This window comes from Artibeus jamaicensis, unplaced genomic scaffold, assembly GCF_021234435.1.
Source record: "Artibeus jamaicensis isolate MK-2021 breed Jamaican fruit bat unplaced genomic scaffold, CSHL_Jam_final contig_482, whole genome shotgun sequence".
NCBI lineage: Eukaryota > Metazoa > Chordata > Mammalia > Chiroptera > Phyllostomidae > Artibeus > Artibeus jamaicensis.
This window is the reverse complement of record NW_026521857.1, coordinates 983,152-1,006,645: the sequence shown is the minus strand read 5'-3', so window position 1 is coordinate 1,006,645 and position 23,494 is coordinate 983,152. Positions and strand designations below refer to the sequence as shown.

The window sequence follows — 23,494 nt, the reverse complement described above, 5'->3', positions numbered from 1 at the left end:
GGTTGCTCAGTAGGGAAATGCTCACAGCTGCCTTTAGAAGCAAGTCTGGTGGGTGCAACGAGAGAGAAGCATGATCATGAGACAGGATTGAGCTGTCACCTCCCGCCTGCCTGCCCAGAGAAGGGCAAGAACAATCAGGAAGACCAGATGATCCACCAATGGTTCTGCCCTGGGTGAGTTCTCAAGCACTTGCTGTGACCTGAAGGGAGAAGTGGGGGAGACTTGCTCAGACTCTGACTTCCGGAGTTGGTGTCAGACTTCTAGCTGGTGGTGTTCCCCACTGTTAATGTGCCTTAAATAAATGGAGGTGGGAGGGACTCAGCATGCCCCAAAGGAGAAATAGTGGTTCCGAGTCTCCTTCAAGTTGACCTGGAGGCACTAGCTTTAATGCAACTTAAAATCTATATGCTTCTATTTGTTGAAATCATCCTGGGTAGGCGTGTCCTGGTGTGTAAAGCAGATGGTTTTTCCTTCCTACCGTCCTCAGAGCACTTACCTGTGTTAACCTTAATAACTTTTCCTAAATTATTTCAGTACTTCAGACTGTGAGCTGTCACTTCTACTTTATGATGGATTGGAGTCATCTATAATGCCATATTCAGCCTCTCTGGGAATGACTCCTGGGGAGCGAGAATCGTGATTGCGAATTGAACTCAATGTGTGTCTCAGCTCTGTAGAGAACTGATCGTCAGCATCCTCTCTAAGGGGCTGGAAACAAATAATACTTTTCTACCTGTCCAAACATGACCACAACAAATACATACTTTTGTCTATATTTATTAATTCATTTAACTCATTCATTCTTGCAATTGCCTTTCTTTCACAAAAGATTTGAGGTCACCTTTTTATCTTGCTGAAATTGCTTCAAAATGAAGAACACATATAACTTTAAATGGGGAAGCTATTCTAAAGGGGTTGTATAGCAGTTCCCTTTATCCGCGGTTTCAGTTACTTGCCATCAACCATGGTTGGCAAATATCAAATGAAAAATTCCAGAATTAAAAATTCCTAATTTTTTGATTAGGTAACCTTTCTGAGTCACATGAAGGCATCTTGCAATATACTGCTCTATCCTGCACGAGATGCAAATCATCTCTTTGTCTAGCATCTCCAGACTGTATATACTCCCCGCCTATTACCCACTTAGTACCTTCTCGGTTATCAGATCAACTGCCTTGGTCTCACAATGCTTGTGTTTATCTTACTTAATAGTGGTCCCAAAGCATCAAGTAATGATGTTGGCAATTCAGATATGCCAAAGAGATGCCATAAAGTGCTTCCTTTGAGTGAAAAAGTGAGTTCAGTACAATAAAGCTATTTTGAAAGACCACATTCACATTTCTCTTTTATTATCAGTTATTGTTAACCTTTTACTGTGCCTAACTTATAAATTAAACTTTATTGCGGGTGTGTACATATAGGAAAATAATAATTTATATAGGGTTCGGTACTGTCTGAGGTTTCATGGGGTTTAGGAACATTATCTCCCTCGGGTTAAGGGGCAACTGACTGTTGTATGTTGCTTAAGGCTGAGTGTGTGGAAGTAAGCGAGCAGTGTTTTCTCTGCACTGGTGAGGTAAAATGGGTACTCCATGTTTTTAACTCCTGCTTGAGTAGGCCCTTTCCTCCCCTATAAGCTGGTTTCCCACCAGCAGTGGGTGTGAAGAGCAATGTCCTTGACCGAATCCTGGAAACCAGCCAAGCAATTTTCCTCCTTGTTCCTGTTTCCTCCCAAGTGTGGATATTTTCAAGGACATTCCTCTTCTAAGGATGGCGTGGAATGGCATGGTGGAAGGGGAAGGATGTGAAATCAGTTCTGAGTGAGAGCTCCATCATTTCTCATTAATTAATTTAACAACCATCTAGTGTGTATCCACTCCGTGGAGGGCACTTTTAAGTCAAAACTTATATAAGTTGAAGCAAAACTGATGATGTTTCATCCTCCAAAAAAGACCAGTCTAGAGGAGGACTGGCCTTTATAAATGAATACATACACACCTGTGGTGAGGACCAGAACATACTGTGGGGAAAACGATTTCATCTGGGAGTTGGGGAGGTTTCCATAAGGAGGATGGGTATGAGGACTGAAAAACCGCGCGAGTGCACAAGGCAAAGGACTGTCTAATGCCCAGACCCTGGGAACAGTCTTACCATGCCCTGAGGTGGGAGAACACGAAATTGTCCAGAACAGTTAAGGCCCGTGTGACCAGAGGGACAAGGGCTGTAGCTTAAGGTGAGTCTAAAGGAGCAAAATTAAAAATGCTGCCATTTCTAAAAGGGTGAAGGAGCTAGAGGTGCTGAGCTGCATTTTTAAGGACTCCCTCTTGATACAGTATGATGAATGGATGGAGGGGCCATGCTCTGGACAGGGAGCCCAGTTAGATCAATCAAGTCAGCTAAGCCAGTGCTGACTATACTTAAGAGCATCAAATGAGGAAAAAGAAGGGTAGCTTAAGATTTTTTAAGAACTTCAAGAAATTCTAACATTTAAACAGAAGCACAGAAGAATGCATTCTCCAAGAAGACTACAATGGTTTCTTGAAAAGTTAAACACAAAATTACCAAATGACTGAGCAATTCCACTTCTAGTTATATACACAGACAAGACAAGAGTGGTGACAGTGGAAACAGAGTTATACAACTAGAACTAGTCATCTCAGAAAGGAAAATCCACAGGACTTGGGGTGATGGACAGGAAAGAAGAGCAAGGTGGAAGTGCCGGAAATGATCCTCAGTTTCGTGGTTTAGGTATTCAATTGATGCTGATGCTGCTTCCCAGTCACAGGACTGTAAAAGCTGGTGGAGACCCAGTCCTGGATTGGTTCAGATTTTGGTCATCCATGTAAATAATTTCACTGGCCATGTGGGCTCTGAATATCCAGGCAGTACTAGTATAGACTACTCATAATCAATACCACAAAGCTTCATTATATGGTAGCTCTAGCCACAAGGAAAAATACTGAGTATTTAGAAGTAACTCAGCAATGGTGAAATGAAGTGACAGGCTGAGGTGTCAATGCATCCACCCCTCTTTTCACATTCACTTCGAATAGATGCTTTGGTTAACAGAGGTCTATAACTCATTTAAATTTCTTTTTAATCTCTGTAACCACCTGTTCTCCAAGCCCCTCCCCCTTCCACTTTCCAATAAATGTGATAATGAGGGGTTAATAGTCCAGGTAAATTTCAATTCAGAAAAGGTGTAATTATTGTAAAACATTTCATACTACAAAGAGGTGTGTATAATGTACATGTGTATTCTAAATAATCATAGAAACAATAAAATTTGTACACATTCACTTACTGACCTTCTTACCAACAACCCTTGAAGTCAGCTATATGCCCCTAAACAATTATGTCTGACTCCACCCACACCCTCCACAAAGGGAGCTGCAGTCTTAAATTTTGTGTTAAATACATTCCCTTATTTCTTTTTTCAGATTGGCATTATATGTCTATATGCACATATAGATGCATATAAGTATGTGCAATTTTTATGTATTTACATATAAATTAACTTATATGTGATTGGTGTGTCTATGCAGTTTATTTTTGCCTGGTTGGAAAATTTTAACAAATGTAATCATAACATATTTACTTTTCTATAACTGTCTCTCAGGCTCAGGATGATTCTGGAATGTTATCCATGTCAGTGCAAGTAGGTACTGATGACTCATTTTCACAGCATTTTATTGTGTAGACACATGACCATCTATCATTTCTATTAATTGGCAGTGCTCAGTAATTGCTAAAGATCAAAGATGAAGGCTCAGAACATAATTTCAGGAAAGCCCAATGCCCCCTAAATTTCTCCTTGTCTGATGTACAAAATATTACCAGCACAGGCATGAGGCTTTGCCTTATGTTAGAAACAAGTTTTAAATGGGGATAAAAGATGAATGAATTAGGGACCTGAGGGTCAGGAAAAAAAATAAAAAATATCAAAGGAAAGAAGGGGCCTTAAATAGAGACAAGGAAGATATTTAACTGATGTTTAACTAGAGATAAAACATACTCTAGAATGAAAAACTGCTGATTGAGGGCACATTGAGGAAGGCTTTTGCCCTCACTGTCCACTTCTCCTACCTCACAAAGTGTTGGTAGAAGGATCTCTACAAAAACTCACTGCACAAAAGCATCCTCCCCCAGATGAGCAAATGGGTGCTGTCAGGGCTGATCACTTTCCTAGGCCCTGAACCAAATTTCATACCATGCTTCCCACAAAGCCTTCCCACTGATGTATTTTTAGATTCATTTTTCCTTACAGTATATGGGACTAATTAGCTCTCACACAGTCATTAAATGGGAAAGTGTTTGTGAACCTTTTATAACCTTTTGACTAGTTTCCATGACTAAAATTCCCCACCCACAGCTTCACTTGTAAAGAGTGGAAATATTTAGAGGAAGTGATACCATCAGCCACTCAGCTTCACCATGGGAAGTATTTTCCCCTAAGAGTCCAGTGGTAAGTCAGTGCCTCACCTAACACCATCACAGCATGGCTTCATTCTGCACCAGGTTCTTTTAGCACCTGCTTCTCTAAAGAGAAAACGTGCAGGTGCTTTGTGTCACTAGAGAAATGAAACAGTGAGGAGGTCATGTTCTCTGCCTCCCTCACTGGAGTGGAAAAGTTGAGGTTAGTAAGTGTCAGAGATTGTGTCCTTACTCTGGTGTTGGTGACTGTGGGACGTTGGTTCTTGAGTGTTGGTTGATTTTTAGAATAAGATGTATTGACTGATTCATTGAAAGAGTAAATGACTAAAGGATGCTGTAATTGTTTGAGGTTCTTTAGAGAAACTGAACCACTAGGACATGCGTATATACGGAAATGTATACGCAGAGATTTGTTTTAGGAAACTGGCTTGTGCATTTATGGACACTAGTATGTTAAAAATCTGCAGGGCAGGCTGGCAGGCTGGAGACCCAGGGGACAGCTGATTTTGCAGTTGAGTGCAAAGTCAGTCTGCTGGCAGAATTCTAGCTCAGGTAAAGTCACCCTTTTTTCTCCTGAGACCTTCTTCTGATCAGATGAGCCCTACTGACATTATGGAGGGTTATGTACTTTACACAGAATCTACTGATTTCAATGTTAATTTTACCTAAAATAGAGGGCCTGGCACAAACAATGACCCTTTTATTACAAAATCACAAGCATGTGAGGCACACCATATGACATTTTAGGTGAAAGGTTCACATTGCTGTCCATCTCATGAGGGACATTCACGTGCCCTGCCAACCACATTCATGCAGGCAATGCTTCTGCTGGAACCTGTGTAACTTCACAGCAACATCTAAAACCATGTTGGACCAAATATTCAGGTATCTTGGCCTAACCAAGTTGACACAAAATTAACAACTACAGGTACTATACCTCATTTCATAAAATAAGTTAGTAGTTATTTATTCAACATTTGTTAAGAGCCCACTACAGGCCAGACCACTGTGCTAGATGTTGAGGATGCAGTAGCAAAGCCAAGCAAAGTCCCCACCCTTGTATGGGGAGATAGCCAGGTAATTAAAAGCACTTATAGTAGGTTTCATAACTTCAAGAAGCACTAGAGCTAATCAAATCCAATTTTGCCTTAAAATATGGTATTACAATATAGTGAGGTTGTGTCTTCACAGATTTTATGGTCAATCGGGACCTCAGATATAAATTATAAAATGACCATAACCACATTCCAACAATTACACACATCATATTATCCATTACACAGCTTTCAGAAGCACATATAATTCAATTATAAATGACAGTGAGGATTAACAAATTGTATAAAATTATATTTAAAATAATATGAGCAGCGTATTTTATACATAGTTATTTTATTTTTTCATAATTTCTTAATTTTTTTGTCAAGATGAATAAAAGAACTACTTAAGCTATGGCCAGGTGCCTCAGCTGGTTGGAGCATTGTCCAATACACCAAAAGGTTGTGGTTTCAATCCTCACTCAGGGCACATAGCTAGGTTGTGGGTTCGATCCCTGGTTGGAGCATGTACAGGAGGTAACTCCTGTACATGCTTATTTGTCTCTCACATCAGGGTTTCTCTCTCTCTCTCTTTTTCTTTCCTCTTTCTCTAAAAATCAATAATCACATTGTTGGGTGAGGATTTTTTTAAAAAACCACTTAATTAAGGTGTTACGCTTTTGGAAGTATTGATTCGGTAGAATTTAGAACCATGAAACAGTGTCCATTCCTTTGGTTGTTTTAAATTATTTGTTTTATTGGTCTCTGTTTTTAATGTGTGTGTTTGCCTGAAGCAAGGCAAGCACTGGAAATAAAGGCATTAGTTCATGTTGTTTAGAACCTCAAATCCATTTTCTTAAAATGATGGGATTGTGTCACTTCTTGTTACCTGCAGTGCGTGGCCGTGGGCACAGAAGTGTCAAGAGCATAACTTACACTCTAAGAACTCAGCATTTTATTGGCATACTTGAGTGCCACAGCTTTGGGTAGTAATCCAATGAAAGTTTTAGGTTAAGAGCTAGAGAGGGCACAAGGCCGTATACTACAAGTATTGCTTGTAGTATGCTTCAAAGAAGGCATCATCACAGTTTATCACCTGTAATCTCTAATATACAGCCCCCACTCTTAAGAAGCTGACGTTCAAGGTGAAGAGAGAGCATACATTTAAAATCACATTTAAAGGTAGCTAAATGGCCTCCTTGATATATTCCCAAAAGGCCAAGCTTGTGTTCAATTCAGGAATTTAGCACTGGAAGGAACTTCCAACCTGCAAGTCTCCTCCCTTTCCTTATTCCTGTGACTCTTGGGTCACAGGACACCTTATCATGTAGCCTTCCCTTGCCATTCTATATAGAAGAGCCATGTTCCACCTCACACATGCACTTGGATCTCTATACTTATCACCACCCAACACAGTAAATACTTGTAATTTGGTTATCGTCTGTTTCTTTCTCTGGAATGCCAGTTCTGTGGGTGCAAGACTTTGTTTTGTTCACTGTTGTATCTCTGGCATTTGGTAAGTGCTTAAATAAATATCTTTTGAATTCTGAATGAATGAATGAATCACCTACTGAGTGGTAAGAGACAAGCGCTACTGTATTGGAGAAAAAGAGCAAGTTAAGCTAAGAAACTTATTCAGGAGAGTGAGGCTTGGGATGGTCTCTGTAGAGTAGAAAAGATATAAAAAGTATGAGATTGTGAAGGGAGGAAAACATGGCCTGAGCAGAGAGAAGCAGGGCAGCCTTGTACCTGCTATGCACTTCTGGGGACCTGTGAACTGACCCCTTTGCCTGGAGGGCAGAAATGGAAGCCATTTTTCTTGCACATTGGAAAAGTGGGGAGCAGGCCTGGCAACCCATTGTGAAAGTAAGAAGTCCGATTTATCGTGCTGCACAATCTACAGCAAAGACAGACTTTTCCTCAGGAAAGCAATTTTGGATCAGCTCCAGAATTTGAATAACAGCCTGATTGAAAACAGAGTTCAACTTAATATAGCAGAGCAAAGACTATTTTTGGCCTAAGCACTTTTTCAGAGAAAATGTTGCTGGCTGCTTGCTTCAGCCATAGGAAAACTCCAGTAATACTTCCATATTCTCTCTTACTCTAAGCAAGCCTGTGATTGGCTCTCCTGGGTTCCTGCCAGGATAATTTAACAGCAAAATGTGTCTACTCTGTAGTTAAACAAAGTGTTGCAGAGGGAATGGATTTTTCAAATATATCATTTAACATCCCAGTGACAATATCTCCAACAATACCCAGGTAGACAATTTTGGTCACTTCTTTGACATGTTTCTCTCTGTTATGTAATTTAGCTTTTTTTTTTTTTTAGGATTTTATTTATTTACTTTTAGAGAGAGAGGAAAGGAGGAAGAAAGAGAAGGAGAAAAATATCGATGTGTGAGATATACACTGATTGGTTGCCTCTCACATGCCCCCAACAGAGGACCTAGCCTGCAACCCAGGCCTGTGCCCTGACTAGCGACTGAACTGGCAACATTCTGGTTTGTAGGTCCGCACTCAGTCCACTGAGCCACACCAGCCAGGGCTAATTTAGCATGTCTTAATAGTATAGAAGAGCCCCTTGGCCCAACACTCTCTATTTGAGTTCAACCCAGCATGAGTTTCTTTCTTTTAAGGGAAGTTAAAATGCAGTTGTACATATCATTGCAAACATGAACACAATCCAAATGTCCATCAGTAGGGTCCTTATTACAATTTGGCAATTCACACTTTGGAAGACTGTGCTACTGTTAAAAAGGAAGAAGGCTGATTTATGCACAAAGACATGAAAAGATGTGAGCCAAAACTCAAAGCAACAAATGCAATAGAACATACTATATAAACTTATTTTCCAATAAAATAGCCATTATTATCTTTCTCCTTGTTAAAGAAAAAAAATGATCATTGGAGTTCAGGAAATGAGCAGATCCAAGAGTAACTGCTGGAGTGCTTCAGAGGATGGCTCTAGAGGCAGCTGTGCGGATTTTAATCCCACCTGCCCCACCCACCAGCTGTGTGCTCTTGAATAGGTTACTGTATATTTCTATTTCTCAGTCTCCCGTTAGCAGAAGGGTAGAGTCTCCCTACCTCATTGGGTGGTTTTGAAGGTTTTATGAGTCAATATATGGTTTTGAGTGTTCAATATATGCAAGGTATCTAAAGTAGTAGCTGACAGAATAAATGCTAGACACACATTAACTAGAAGGAGGAAGAGGAAAAGAGAGAATAAGTTTTAATAAAAGAGGACTGAAGAATAAGTAGGGTTTGACAAGAAAAGAGAATTTAAAAAATTAAGGAAAAATGAAAAAACAATCAAAGGGTATGAATCAAACAATCCAATTAAGTTCAGCTCAACATCTGTGAAGAAAGTAAAAGTGACATTTCATGACCGAGGTGCTAAGCAGGAGCACGTAGTACAAGTATTAAAATGAAATATATTGATATGAGGAGAATTTTTTAAAGTTTGCTTTTCTTTGCTATCATGTAGACCAACCTGAGTATTAGTCATCAGTCAACACATATTTATGGAGTGTGTACACTGTGCCGGGCCCTACTGGTGATAAGACCAACAGTCCCTGCCAGCACAGAATTTTTTTCAAGTTCTTTTAAAGTAGGAGAACTATTGGGATTATTTCTTTCATTGTATGTTGATTTGTAATGTACCCAAGTGTTACAGTAGTTAGCTCAGTGTGACTCATTAATAAATAGAAAAGAAAATTATAGCCAATTCTTGATTTTCTGTGCTAATGAGGAATCACAGAAATAAATATAATTGATAAATTACGTTTATTTTATTTGTAAGTGAAATAAATCATCATTGTTTTGCTTTTTAAGTTGGAAGCCTTTCTCCATCTGTTTGGATTTCTGGTCATCCTCCACACCCATCTCTCCTTTACAATTTGCAAATGGCCTTGGGGACCCAAGGGAGAGGGGTGTGGCAACTGTCAGGTTACCACAGGAAGTTCTAAGCTGCCCCTTGCAACTGATCTGGGTGACCTTGGCAAATACCTCATCACCTTCACCCAGTAAAATAAATGCAAGCGGATCCCTGAAACAATGAAGCTTTTGCTTACTACTCCTGACTACACTGACATGTCCTTGTGAGAACCCAGATGCAGTCTTGTAATCTCTTAGAGTTCAGACAGGCCAGGCATTTCATAGCTCAGCAGAATTTATTTATTTGCAATGGGCGCTATGTGGAAGATGCCAAGACAGCTAGTAGCTAAATTTAAGAAATTATAGTAATTAGTTGATCCAAAGGGGTATCGTTCGTTCTTAGAGTTCCATTGCCAAGGATTGAGCTGGGGAGTGTGGTCTCCAGGAAGAGTTGAAAATCAGACAGAAACCATTATGAAAATTCCCACTGAAAAATTAAGTTCCTTGTAAGAGAAGCTGAGAGACTTGCTAATTGAAACCTATGCTAAGCCTAATGACAGTCTGCAGCATTTGCAAAGTGAACACAGAAGGTTTGAATGATGACAAAGGGAGAAGGGACTCCAAGCAGAGAGATCAATCCAACAGGCACCATGAGTACTTTAGAGCAATGATCCATTTTACAGAGAGCCGCAGTGGGAGATGAGTTGAATTTGCCTTCTGCAAGATTCTTACGAAAAGTACAGATTGATAAAACACATTTGTGCTGCTGTGTTTTTCAAAAGTTCAACCACATAATACCTTTAGCAGGCACCTCATACTATGCTGCCGAAATTTCAAATATTTCCTTGATGTGGATGATCACAACAGAAAGGAATGTTATTCTTATCTAGCCATCAGTAAGATTTTTGTCTTCCTTAGTCCTAGAAACTAAATCACTGGCTACTTTGGAGGCTCTGAGTTGAATTTTAATTGATGCCCATTGCCTTTTGAGACCATTGTGTGTGATTTTAACCAGACTTACCCAGGAGGAGGGACTAAGGCTTCTGCAATGAAGAAAGGCTAATGTTTGACCAGTTTATTGCAACACCCTTTTCATTTGTAATTTAGCTCTATAAGGCCTGCCTCTGGAGGTGATCCTCCTTTCTTAGTGTTCAATATGGTGAAAACTAGCTTTTTATTTTATGTTTGAATTTTATTTCCAATCTCAGTGCTATTTAACATTATTGGATCAAAATATTAACTGCTAACATTTAGAGACCAATTTATAATTCAGTCGGCACATTGACTCGCATCATCTTATTTAATGTTCACAATGGTCCTGGGAAGTATTTATGTCCCCCTCGGTACAGAAATGAAATTGAGGACACTGAGGTGGAATGGATGAGGTGACTCATGTAAGACCAAACAACTGATCAAACGACACAGCTAGAACTATACTCAATGCTTTTGTCTAAGTCATTTGCTAAAAACATTCATGCAATGACTAGGCAACTGCAGTAGATCCTTACCAACATATATTCCTTTGGTATGAGGACATTGATTCTTCTTAGGTAAAAATGAATATTTTTAAACTTTTTATTTGTTGATTTTAGAGAGAGAGAAGAAGGGAGAGAAAGAGAGAGAAACATCAATTTGTCGTTCCACTTATTTGTGCATTCATTGGTTGATTCTTGTATGTGTCCTGACCGAGGTTCAAACCTGCAACCTTGACGTATCAAGACAATTCTAACCAACTGATCTATCCAGCCAGGGTCAATAAAAATGCATTTTATTTCAGATAGGAAATTGTTGTTGCTGTTTTTTATTTCTACCTCTCCCATTTTGCTCTTGAATTGCTGATTGTCAAGGGTCAAGTTTGCCCATAGAAAAATCTACTGTGTGCATAAAGTAACTCTTCAATACCATCAGTTTTTCTTCCTATAACACATTTCCTTTCCGTGGCATTTGTTATGACTAAGTCTTTTTTTTTAAGCACCTAATACCCATGGGTTCCTCCCAACTTTATTTTAACAAAATGTGTTTGTAGAGACACAAACACAAACCCTGTAGCCAGGGCAGGATTTGGTCTTGATTTCAAATGATACAATATCAAGGTACTACTCACCTGCTGGTTACATTTTAAGCCTTATTTATTACTATGAAATAAGAAGTTTGTTTCTCAAGTAAAATAGGGGAATTAGATGGAGAAGATAACATTTTAAATCAGACACATGATCCTTTACCGCCCAAATGCTTCCATGTAGATGTAATGTGCTTTAGCCAACTCGGTTCTAACTAGGTCATTTTGATCTACCAAGTAAGGCAACATAGCAACTTGCCGTACGTTTGCTATGAAGAACAGCAAACAGGCATTTAGCAGGAGAGTTGTTTTTCTTCAAAGGCAGTGAAAGAATGGATCTGTGGAATGCTGGGGTCATTTTGTTTCCTCATTGGAAAGAAACAGGATGTTTCTACATTAACCTGAAGGCTTGAAATGTAAGAAGGGGTGAAGGTGATTGAGAAACAACTTCAGCAGACAGAATGTTAAATATTCTATTGTAAAGTAATGTGTTTTCATCTGTAGGGTGGGTGGTAGGAGATACGAGTAATATAATGAAAGAGGCTCAGCCAGACTGCCCACCCTCTCCTCCTTTTGCCCAGTGCTTCTGAAACCCAGCCTGCTTTATGACTTCACCACTGGCACCACAGTTCCAGCTGTACACAAGGGGACCACAGAAGAGGTACAGAAATAGGAGAGGAAGTAGAGAGGTTCCATTTGTGAAGAAAAATTATTGTAATGCATTCTATTGTTAAAAATATATAATAGGATGAGTTTGTACAATTTCTCTCTGTCCTCACTCTTCATAGATGTTTCAGCTTCTTGGACACATTCTGCTTATTATTGGGACTATGGGAAATACATGGTAGATTTCCTGGTTAGCAGGTGGAAGAGATAATGATACAGTACTAATAAAGTTTTATTGAGCATTTAATACATCCTGAGAAAACACAACTCTTTTGACTCATCACCTGATGAGGTAGGTGTTACTACTAATATAATTTCAGAGCCTCCATAAGGATTAGAAGTAAGGGCTCTGGAGCCAGGATGCCTGGGTTCAAATCCTGGTTGTGTCATGGGCCTGCTGTGTGACTTAAAGATAGTTACTTAACCTCTTCATGAATCACCTTTTAAACTGAGATGATAATAAGATTACACACCTGAGTCAGAGGTACCCCCAGTTCACCCCCAAGTTCAGTGAGTCACTAAAAGGACTCACAGGATTCAACATATAGTCAGACTCTATTACAACGAATGGATATAAATTGAAATCAGCAAAAGGAAAAGTACATGGGGCAAAGTCCAGAGGAAACCAAACACAAGCTACCAAGAGTCGTTTTCCAACAGAGTCACACAAGATACACTTAATTCCTCCAGCAAAGAGTTATGACAGGTATGAAATGGTGTCTACCAGGAAAGCTCACTAGAAACTCAGTGCTAGAGTTTTGACTGAGAGCTGGTCACTTAGGCACCCTCTCTCAAGCACGTACCAAAATTCCAGATTCCCAGAAAGGGAGCAGGCGTTCAGCAAAAACCACATTGTTTGTACAAACAGTTGGGTGTAGTGAATGACTCTTATCAGGGAATGAAGGAAATCCCCCAAAATCCAGGTTTCCTGATGCCAGCCAAGAGCCAATCTTGCCAGCAAGGCTTTCAAAGGATAGCAGCCTTGGCCTTACTATGTTAAAGATTTTCTGTACATCACCTCATTGGATTGTTGTCAAATTAGATGAAGTAATACACATACACTGCTTATAGCAATGCCTTATACTTGAGAAGCCCCAGAGCTTTATTAGCCATTACTATCAAATGGAAAACAATGACTGAAGATTGGAATAAATACAGAGGCAAGATTGGCCTAACTGGAATCTGAATTCACATCTGACTAACTAAAAAGCATCCATGCATTCATTCACTTCAGTCTAGCATCAGCAAAATAGTATCCTTCTCCAAACCTCATCAGAAAACAGAGGTGGCGGATTCTTTCCTTCTCAGGCTCACAGTGGACGGAGCCTTTCAGGGTAGCTGACATTTTTCAGACATGGCTTCCTCAAGCTACAAGCAGTATCACACTTTGGTGCAGACCCCTTATTGATTAGACCTACACCTAAGTGTAGACATGGTCTAGTACTTTAATGCCCCAAAGGAGCATATTTTGAACTTACCACAGTCTTCCCCTTCTACTGAATTAGGCATGCTTTGTGAAATCCCTCACTCTTCAGGATACATATCCATAACACCCTAAGAATTTTCCTTTATAAGATTTAGATAGTGAGTCTTCACATAGTTGAAATCATCTAACTGTAAATAATTTTTGGCTTAAAAAATCTGACACTTTCTCTGCTCACCCTCTCCTAATACAAAGCAGTTGATCAAGCTCTTTAAATCACAGAATTCCCTCTACTTCACCTGTCATGAGGTTTGCACGTCTTCGGCTTTGTCAGTGGGAGGGGCAGCAGATGTATCCAACAGTTAGTTGTGAGTGCATGGTAGACAGTTGTAGAAATTAATTTGGCTGAACCACAGAAATCTCTGTGTTGAGATGGAGTGCTTGACTTTAGAGGTGAGAGGTGTCTTTTAGTTTAAAAGAAAAGAGATTTAGAAATGGGGCATGGCTAGCAGAATTTTGAATTTTGTCTCAATATTTAGATTTTATGAAAGAAACTTTGCAAGGAAAAATTTTAAGTTAAAAAATATGCATTATCAATGGAGACTTTCATATTGTCATAGAGTATGATGAAATAAAGTCTTAGGGCAATAGTTTGTTTCAACATTAGCACAGTCAGTTGTTATGCATTTGTCTCTTCCAATAAATGAAGATTTGTAAGTTCTTAGTCATTTCTGTCCCCCATAGTGCCTCACATGGAAGTTGCAAATGGTGAAAGGTGAATAAAAGTCTGTTCCTTTAATGTTCAATCCCTAATGTGTTGTCATTTAATCAAAGAGATTCACCTTTGGATTAGATGGTTTGTGACATCCCAAATGTATAGATGGATATTGGATGAGTATAGTCAATCTACACTTTTCCCTGCAGTGACAAAAGTGAGCAAGAAAAGAATAATATGAGGTTAATATTCATAATTTGAAGAATAAATAATGGGACCAAAAAGATAAGAAGTGAAGTTCATAGAATATGGAGGTCAAAATATTTACTGAAGCTCTGGTTGCCAGTAGCTGGGCCCAAGGGTGCTGCTGAAAGGCTTAAAAGATGCAGAAGAGAAGCAAGAGATAGAACACATAAAGCAGGGCAAGAGAGAGAGAGAGAGAGAGACTGAGAAAGAGAGAGAAAGACGAAAATGGAGTGACAGCATACCATGATTCGTTAAGACCATTTTTTCTATGCAATCTACCAAATATTTCTTGAATTTCTCTGCCATTGTCCAGACTAATTTCTTCTTCCTGCCTAGCTACCAGGCTTAGCTCACATATTCCATTCTTCTTGACATCTTTTCTTGAATACCCAGACCACCCCAGCCACCATGGTTTATCTCTCCTGCAAACTCATGTAGCTTCTGTTTTAATGTTACATAATGTTCCTTAGAATCACAGTGAGATGTGTACACACATACACACATACATATATACATGCATATGCATATATGTGTATGTATATTAGATATATAAAATATATACTGGTAATACACACTTAACTAAATATAAATGCATATACATATTTATATATTTATTATACTATACATATTTACCCCTGAGTGTTTAAACAAAAGTGACAGGGTTTTTTTTTCCCTCATCAGCAACAAGCACTTCTTAGCCATTTACTGTGACTCAGGAAAAAGATGGTGCCATCTAGGGTTTAGTCCAACTTTAACCAGGGCTACCTTTCCTTCAGTTCTGGCCTCATGGCATTGCTAAGTATTAAGCACAAACAATTCCTTTAGCAAAACCCAAAACCAGGTTTGCCAAAGGCTAAAATAAAGCTGATTTATTTTCAAATCAGCTTTTTAATTTTGGCGACAATTTCTTCACAACATCATTGTTTGAATCAAGCTGGAGGATTTCAAAAGTAAATGGCGATAAGAACAAGCACTACATGCACTTGCATACACACAAGCTTCCATACGTGCACTGCTCCTGTTCTTTCTGCTACACTGGGCTGCCTGGGAAGGTCTGCTAGCTTCCCTCACAAAGGTGCCTGGGGCGCTCCTCCCTGGCTGGGCAATGTGACCACACAATTCTTCCCTGTGAGTATTATTTACTTCTCTTCCCTAGAACTTCTTTTAAAGCATTAGCAGACTCTTGATCATGTTCTCCTCTGGATATTATTTTGCCAATATTGAATGTACAATATTTTGTATTTTAACCCTTCCTTCTAGGTCACAGATCTTCACCCTGAGGTGTGGGTTTCTTTTGCTTGGTCTCTCTTGAATCTATCCACATTTTCCCTTTTGGGTGGCACTAGAGACTGAGTCTTCTTCCAACAGCAGTTTCCTGATACCATAGAACTTGGAGTTGGAAAGGACTATTGTCTCTCCACCCTGTGACACACTGACAGCAGAAGGCTGTGGAATTCTACCACGCAGTGAATAGATTAGTTATAAATTCCACACTGACTTCTGCTGATAGAATAGCATCCTCCTTCTCTCATGATACAGGCAGAAATTTCAGAAAATTATTTGATAAGGCCTTGCTTTTCAAGACACAACTGTCAATTACACGGCTTAAAGACGTGGTCTGTCCCTCAATGGCATGAACCAAGACTTAAACCAAGTCTCAAGGGAATAGCCATTTGGCCATAAAATGATGCACCAACATGTTAAACTCTGCCAACTAGAGAATATCTTAATGACAAAGACTGTTTAATGGATTGAATGCCAACCTTAAATGGTGAATCTCCCTCAAGTCTCAAGTTAGAAACCTGTGGCAGTTTTTTGGGGGAAGTTATGAAAGGAAAATGTTTGGCTCTACCAGCCACTGAAGGAGCTCCGGAGAAACTGCCGTGATGACATCTAAACATCAGCATGAAGGAAGGTGTCCAGAAGGACATGGGGCGAAAGTTAACTGTGTACAGAGAGTGAGGAGAACTTACAGATAGCTAAACTAGGAAAACGTAGTTCTTTCTTTAATGTAAATATACCAAAAATTAACTAGCCACTGTAGACTATTGTGAAATATAGACAGGAGGGCTTCTCTAAAGCCAGATGGGCATGTCTTCCTGACGCCAGACCATTAGGCAGGAGCTTTCTCCATCTTCTTGGTCAGAGGGATCTGAACACAGAAGAGACCCCTGCAGACCCCCCCACAAAGGTCCATTTACTCTGGATTCCTTCAGGTGTTAACACAATGGTCTACAGAAAGTTTCAGTCTGCTTCTTCAACAATTTCCCTGCACAGAGATAAACATGGATGCTCCTCTCTGTGCCCCTTCCACCCCTGTCTCAAATGAAATCCTTGCTGGCTTTCCCTGTAAGTCCCCTGAGTTAGACTGTTGGGGACTTGCCCTCCACACAGCGAGAACTTTTCATTCTCTCTCAGTTACATACAAAAGCCTTTTCAAGTCTTTTTAAGCTTTTTAACTTAAGAAACCTCTTACAAAATATTAGTTCCTGACCCACCTTTACAAAGAAGAACTTTGAGGATTTCCTAGTTTCCCTTTCAGTAGTAGGAACATGCATAATTAAGCCATGATTGCCTCCAATGGTGTGAACTTGGCCTCGGTATGGGAATCTCCTCAGCCTCTATGCACAGTTAGAGTTGTTTTACATCTCTGCTTGCAGCACCCTTCCCTCGCCCTCCCACATTTTGTGAAGCAGAAAGAAAAATAAATGTCCTGATTCTAAATCAAGAGGCAATTATTAAGAGTGACATGCAGGCCATGGTTCTTCTCTCCTCCCACCTCCCCTGCCCACCACCACCCTCCACGCTTCTGAAAGTCCACAGGAAACCTACAAGAAAAACACCCAGTCTCCCTCTAGAGTGACTTGACTCTGGAGTGTCAAAACTTATTAAACCCTCATCTTTATTTATTACTTAACACAATATTTTTTCTGTCAGCCAGTCTTACAGGTATTTCCTGAAACATGGATGTTTGTAACACAACATGAAAAGGGTTCCAGAACTTTCCAGGGTACACATGGCCAAGCCTACCAGACCGGTTTGCACTAGAGAACACTTCTGCAGTAGCAGGCATTTCTGCCACTTACAGCATCAAGGAGAAAGACTTTGATTCTGTTCCACTGTTAATGTTAGAGAATAGCAGAGTGATTGCTCCCTTAGTTGTTGACTAGTCACCCCTGGAGGCAAGACTCACAGTGACTGCATCGGCTGCTTTTGCTCATTGCCACAAACTTGGCCATTCAGCAAGGCTGATGTAGAACTGATGTAGAAAATATTTTTTCTCCCTATGTGTAGGCTATGATGAGAACTAGATCTTTTTTCCAGGGAGAAGTTGGTAGGGCCTCTGTTTTCTGCCAGCTTCTACCCACATTCTTGTTTTCTCATGGGTAACAGGACCATATACCAACTAATCGTTTGAGGTATTATCGTAGTAGCAGGAATCTAAAATAAAGAGAAGGAATTTGTAAATTATTATTGCTATTGTTATTTGTGTTTTTCTGGGTGCTGTATCTTATTTCAAGTAGTTACATAAAAGTTGCAAAGCCACTTAAACACCATCTGAATGTTCCTGTAGAACTTGGACAAGGCACTCCCTGTTTAATGGCCAATAATGGTCAGTGGCTTTCTTGTCGTTTCTAACTCTGTTTGGGGTGTGTCTGGGTAGAGGTCTGGGTTGCAGCCATGTATAGGTCTCTGTAGTCCAAGACACATTGCTTGTACTAATGAAGATGGGTAGGAAGACGGTGCCAAGGTGCCCACAGCTGTTCCAGCACCAACAGAGATCAAACACGAGCCAAAGAACACAGGGTGATTAAGGGGCCCTGCACAGCCTGCTCAGAGATTGGATAGTCATGCTTGGGCCTCCAGAGGGATAATGACTAGTTTACCCACAGGAGTAGAGTTAATATGCTTGAGTAATCCTCCGGCAAATCAGTTTAAAACTTAAGTATGACGACAAACTGAAGAAAGCCAAAAAGGAATTGGTGGATGAAAAGTGACAAACACGCAGAATGGAGTCTTTGAGAGAGTCTGGTGGGCTTGGCTGGAGGCCCCAGGACAGAGCGCAGCAATTGCTTTATTGTATTCAACACAAAGCCCCTAAAGCTGAGAGCAGGAAATCCTGTTGTTCCCACCCTGTCCTCAGCTGAGGTCTCATGAGACAATACTCCTTAGATAACTAAAGGAAACCTTTTTCACATGCTAAGGGTGTGGGTCACAATATTCTTTAGAAAGTTGGTGTAAAGGTCACTGTCATTGAAGCCAATAAAACATTTATCCATCAATAATTTATTGAGTTCTATACTGGGGGTGGTGACAGGGAATGTTACAATGATTACAAAGATTAGAGAGACCAAACAGGACACTCAACTGAGCTTGTGGTCTACAATCATGATACTAAAGGCCCCTGGATGCCTCTTGGAAACTCTCCGGAAGGCAAATGCCGTGCACCGCAGCCCCACAGCCCTACTGAAACAGAAGCCCTGGGGGGGGTGGGGCCCAGCTGTTTTAACAAGTCCTCCTGGTTCACGGAAAGTTTAAGATGTTCTGGAACACAGTCTCTCAAACAATGGTGTCGTGGCCATTTGTGAGGTGTGTGGAAAGTGGTTTATTATTAATGACAGATAACATACCAACATTTATGAATAATTTATATGTGTGTCACCTACCAAGATTTTTCAAAAGACGGATCTCTGGCTCCACCCAATTCTGTCTGAGTCGTAATCTCCAGGTGTGGTAGCCAGAATGTATATCATTTTAAAGTCCCCTAGGTGACTCTTATGATCAGCCAGGTGTGAGAACAACTGGTCTAAAAGAGCCATTCGCCCTGTAACAACAGAAAAAAAAAAGACATGAAATTCCAGAGACAGGTTCCTCAGAGGGCAGGTTTCCCTACCCCCAACATGTCTTTGATAGACTCTGACATTTTAAACATCTAGAAGAGAAACTCCAATGACTGAAGTAGAAGAGGTAATACAGCACCCTCCCCGCTTCAGCAATGGCTGCTGCAGCCCTCTGTGAAAACCTGGAGCCCCCCCAGAATGTGGCATGGCTGATCATCCAGGCTTGCTCAGGACTAACTGGGCTCTGAAAACGTGGGACTTTCCATTTTATTTTTTTTAAGATTTCATTTATTTATCTTTAGAGGGGAAGGGAGGAGAGAGGGAGAGAAAAATCAATGTATGGTTGCCTCTCAGGGGACCCCCGCTGGGAACCAGCCCACAACCCAGGCATGGGCTTGGACTGGGACCCGAACTGCGATCCTCTGGTCCGCAGGCCTGAGCTCAATCCACCGAGCTACACCAGCCAGGGTGGGACTTTCCATTTTAAAACAGAGACAGACCACTGTACAAACCTGGTAGAGTTGGTAGCCCTAGGGTTGGCAGACCCTAGGTGGCTTCTTGCCTTTGGGACAGTTCTCTTTATTGTTATTGTTATTATTATTATGCCATATTATTGCAAATAGAATTCAGATTACTGTTTTTTACTTTGTTTTTATTCTTTAATTTGAGAAGAATTTAAAGGAGCAACACCATTATTTTATGTTTTAAAGCAATCTAAATATTCTAAAATGCCCTTGTAACCATGACTGTGTTTATGTCTCTTCCATTTTATAAGCCCCGAGGTCCAATATGCCATGTGCATACAGACTGGTTTTTCTCTCTGGCTTCTGTATATTTCTGTGGTGTTTGCTGTGGTCTTATTGTGCCTTGCTGAGGTCTGTGTATTAGTCAGAACTCTTTAGATTGCCAATAAAAGAAACCTAACCACTAATGGCTTAGGAAAACAAAAGCATGGGACATTCTGGCTTATGAAACAGAAAAAAGCTTTAGGCACAGCTGGACAGAGGGGCTCAGTCTCATCAGGACTTGCTGTCTCCATCCCTGAGCCCACTCAGGCTGGCTGTTCCAACGTGGTACAAGAAGGCCCCCAGCAGCCCCAGGTGCATGCCCTCTCCTTCCAGCAACCCAGCTGACTGCAGCTCGTTTCCAATAGTTTTGTGAAAGTCCCTACCTAGGATTGACTTTCTTTGGGCTGACATGGACCATGTGCCCATTCCTAAACCCATTACTGTGGCCAGGGCAATGGAGTGTCCTGATTAACAGGGCCATGGGCACACGCCACCCCTAGCACCAGGTGCTGAGAAAAGAAAGGTGGAGGCTTCAAAGAAACATCAGAATCTGGTTTCCAGAAAAGAGAAGAACAAATGCTGGACAACTGAAAGTCCATCTACCACAGTTTTAACTGAGGCATGAACTACCCCAACCCCATTAAACCTGATTATTCACTCCATCAACAGCTTGTACTCCAGTTTCTTCCTCTACCCCCACCTAACTGATTTTGCCCTGAAACACCATGCTGTGTGAGTCCAAGGCCATCACCAGCAGTCTTAATTTTTAAGACCCACAGAACATTTGGCTGAAGCTCACAGCAGCCCCAGAAACCAGGGGACTCCATTAGAATAATAGAGAGCCTTTTGCTGGGCTTCCAAATATGGAGCTCCTGCAAGTTGGGAGCTGGTGACTCATGCCTTTTGTGTCCTGTCTGGCCCCACATTTTACAGCTGGGTCTGTGACATATGACTCGGTCTTTTCTTCAACGTGTCCCATAGAAAAGGAATAAATAGTCTCAGAGCTCTTTCTTTTTCTTCCTTCCTTTCTTCCTGTAATTCATACTCTGGCCAACTCAGCTTTGTTCAAACCACAGCCTCTCACGCCACCCTGCAAGTTCTGACACAGCTACTTGCTTTCCTCTTTAGACTTCTGTTAAGCCAGGAGTAAATTTGTACCTTGTGGCTAATTTTTAGTCTATAAACCTTATCCCTGGCTAGGCTGAAATCTTAGATTGATCAGCGTGAAAATGCCAGCTCCCCTGAGATCTCTGAGTTGTGGCCTCATGTTATTATAATTCTCACCCTAACACTCATTTAAGGCCCTTCCGACTTTTACAACTTGCTTTCTCTTATCCATCAGTAAAGTGGTGTTTTGAGTTTTAAGCAGGTTTTTTCCCTTCTTCATCACCCTGCCCCTACTCCATTTGATTCATGTTACTTTGTACATAATTGCATAATATATCCCTAATTTGAGTAAACAATTTGTCAATTCTAAAGATGTGCTTTAAGAATGTTTATTTTACATATTAATTATCCTCTCAATCATGTGGGCTTTGTCTAGCAATGTGGCCAGTGTGTTAGTTTCCCAGTTATGATGTAACAAAGTACCAAAACCTGGGTGACTTGAAATGACATAAATGTATTTTCTCACTCACAGTTCCAGGGACCAGAGAGGGAACATCTCTCTCTCTCTCTCTCTCTCTCTCTCTCTCTCTCTCTCAAAGTTCTAGGGGAGGATCCTTGCTTGCCCCTCCCAGCTTCTGGAAGGTATTCCTTGGCTTGCGGGGGCACAACTCCAATCTCTCTTCATGTTCTCATTTCCATCTTCTCCCATGTGTCTCTGTCTTCACAGGACTTCTCTCCTCTTACCAGGACAAGTCATATTGGATCAGATCCCACCCTAATGTTCTCATCTTAAATTGATTAAATCTGCAAGACCCCTATTTTCAAATAAGGCCACATTTACAGGTACTTGGAGGTAAGACTACAATAGGTCTTTTTGAGGGGAAGTGCAGGGGACGTAATTCGACCCATAGCAGGCAGGAAAGAGAACAAAAAAACCCCAAGGGACAGAAAAAATGCCTCTTTGATCTTGGGCAACCAAAACCTCATCTCCAAGACTGTTTTCCTAGAAAGATTTTGAGACCCCCTACCATTAATACCTCGAGATAGGGGAAAGAGTCTAATGATGGAGGTGAGAGTTACAAGGGGAAGGGGCTTCCCTGGAGGGCAAAGGGGTAGAGACATATCCATGCTCCAAGGACCATGTGCTTTACACATTTTATCACACTGGATCCCCAAATAAAGGCTATCTGCCAAATAAAGGCTATTAGTCTCATTTAATAGATGGGAAAACTGAGGCTCCAGGTAAGTGAGTAGACCCAGGACATAAAGCTGTAAAAAAAAAAAGGGCCAAATCATTCTTATTATTACCATTTTCATTTTCAGTATTAATACCTATCAGTTCTCACATGCCTACTATGTACCCAGGAAATTACCTAAATCATCTCAGGTCTTCACAAGCTCTGAAGAATGGATGTTATTAGCAATATACAGAGGAAGAAACTGAAGCTGAACCAGGCGAAGTCATTTTGCCTAGGTCTTTCTGACTCTGAAGACTGTTTTTACCACTATGCCATGCAGCTGGGGGGACATTAAGGCATCCAAATTAAGACTGACTTAGCCTCAGAAAAGGGAGATACAAGGAGAAAGTGAATAGTTGAATTGGAGGCTTAACAATGTCAAGAAACACAAAAAGAGTATATTTCTGGGGGAATAGGCTAGAGTGAAGAGTAAATGGTTAGCCAGCTAATCAGTGGCAGGAAAGTTAGTTGATCAAAGAAACAAATGACAGATGCTGATTGTTAATATGGCCAAGCAATATGGGCTCAGTAGCTGTATAAGTATCTGTACTGCCCACTCAAAAAGGATTCATCGAATATTGACAACTCACTTCTCTAGAGCAGAGGTAAGAGGGGAAAAGGTAGGTTTCCAACATCCATGCTTCCCAGGAGAAACTCTCTTGTGTCTCATGAGAAGTGATGGAAGGAACGGGCTTATTAACCCTGAAGAAGAGGACACTTGGGATGCAGGTGGGATAAGAAAAAGTCTTTGAATATTGAGGATACTAGATGTGGAAGAGCAAGCCACTAGAGACAGCAGGGCCCAGCCCCTCTTCTTGTGATGGCAGCTTTGGACTCCATTTCAACCCACAGTTTGCTAACAAGTTCATTTGCTTCACCATGAAATGAACTATCTGCCAGGGGACCACTGAAGAAACCTTAGAATTCGTCCAGTATTCTCAAACTTCTGTGTTGTTTAAAACCTTCAGAGTCTCCTTTGGGATGAAGTTGTAACTCCTTAACAAGGCCCAGGAACCCCACCCCAATCTGGCCCAAGCTTATTACTCCATCCTTATCTTCTACCACTT

The 23,494-nt window shown here is 40.7% G+C and overlaps 1 protein-coding gene across 1 annotated transcript in view; it reads left to right on the top strand.

Annotated features, from left to right (window-relative positions):
* The window catches only part of NEDD9 (neural precursor cell expressed, developmentally down-regulated 9), a 180,393-nt gene continuing 156,899 nt past the window's right edge, over window positions 1-23,494 (top strand). The window contains exon 1 of the mRNA XM_037152909.2: window positions 1-173. The gene's annotated coding sequence lies outside the window, so the exon portion shown is untranslated. The remainder of the gene's footprint in view (window positions 174-23,494) is intronic.